This window comes from Oryzias melastigma, linkage group LG17, assembly GCF_002922805.2.
Source record: "Oryzias melastigma strain HK-1 linkage group LG17, ASM292280v2, whole genome shotgun sequence".
Lineage (NCBI taxonomy): Eukaryota > Metazoa > Chordata > Actinopteri > Beloniformes > Adrianichthyidae > Oryzias > Oryzias melastigma.
The window spans coordinates 21,503,944-21,505,635 of NC_050528.1; positions in this window are offsets into that span (position 1 = coordinate 21,503,944).

Below are 1,692 nucleotides of genomic sequence, written 5' to 3' on the forward strand. Positions count from 1 at the left end.
CCACATTTCACAAAAATTCTCCCAAGCCGAAGGTCCAGTGGCCATCCCATAATAGTTTCAAACTTCTTAAGGATTTCCCACTATATTTTGGCTTCTTTTGTAAAAGCCTCACTTTTTTGATGGTGTTGATCTTTTTTCTTTAACATCCGAGGCGCCACTGGTGACACTTAAACACAAAATCTTGAACATACTGAACTTTTCCACAATTCTGCTGGAATTCCGTTGATCGCGTTAACAATTAAAAAAGAACATAAACACTACAGCTCCAGAGTTAAAGGGTTAACACCGGTTACCAGCTCCCTGAACATTTTGTTGAGTTTTTGAGAATGTGCCGAGGGAGGTTCACTTCCAAAAACAGTCAACTGGATTTAAACGGGTTTGCTTACACGGTTCCCTTTTGGTTTTTCTGCATTCTATAGAACCAGCTGCTTTGCAACAAGACAGGAGAGATTTAAGCAAATTGCCAGTGTTACCATGGTTATTTCAGGTAATTCCAGGTTATTAATGCTTGAGGTGCCAATCACACAATGGTATGTCACCCCTTCATTATCCGAATGAGCACTTTCTTTCTTTCGTTCTTTCTTTCTTTCTTTTGCCGTCACTTTTTCTTTCTTTATTGTCTCGCGCTCTCACTTATTGCAGCTAAATCATACAATGGTCCATAGTCTCAAAACATGAAGTTCTTATGCCAACTACCAAAATTAAAGGGAGAAATTGGGAGATAGAGCTAAAACAAAAGACTCTTTACTTGTTAAACAGCTTTTAGGGCTTAAAATTAAATTACGGCAAACAGCTCTAAATGCATTCCATTATGGTATTTCTTTTCAAAGTACTTTATTGTCTTTACGTGCTTGTTTCTGTGATTTTACTAATAAATTTGATTGAACTCACCTTTTGTTTTTGTCTTATATCACGTTCATTCCGCCCTTGGCGACATGCATTTAAGTGACAACTTTCAAGGAAAAGCCTTCAACGCACGCACACGCATGTTTTGGGCTTTTGATTCAAAACTCTTGCGTTTGTGAATAACTATGCCAGTTTTTAAGCCTGTTTTTGAGCTCCATGAACAAAACGAGCAGCCATTGATCATCAAAAGCTAAACAAACTTAAACAAGCTTAAACTTTGACCAATCAGGAACTCAGATTGTGATGTGAATTATGGATGGCATCCCCTTTATTACACGAAAGTGACAACCGTTTGAAAATTGATCATGGAGGAGAAATCATTTACAGCAGTTTGTGCCCTGCACTATGACTCCAGGTCTTTCATAGGTGGGAGTAGAGCTGTGAAGGAAAAAGTCTGGAGCAAGATCAATGTGAACACGATCAAGAACTCACTTTTAGCGCTTTTATCTCTTTCTTAAACACCACATATGCCCAGTATGAACATAGATTTATAGTGTAGTTGGTTCAGAATAAAATAATTTAATAAGTCAATGATTTTTGAAAGCCCAGTTGCAGATAATTAAGGGTTGTGTCCGAATTCCCCACATAATCACTATATAATGCATTCACCATTTTCTAGTGCTGTCCGAATCTACTAATTCCAAAATCGAGTGCACTCGAAATTTCCCAGAAGACTTTACAAAAAACTAGCGTGCATCGATGCACACTAGATTAGCGAATATAGACCACAATGCATTGCGGTCAAACTGCTGTTTTTGTTGATTTAAGCAAAGCATTTGATACCAT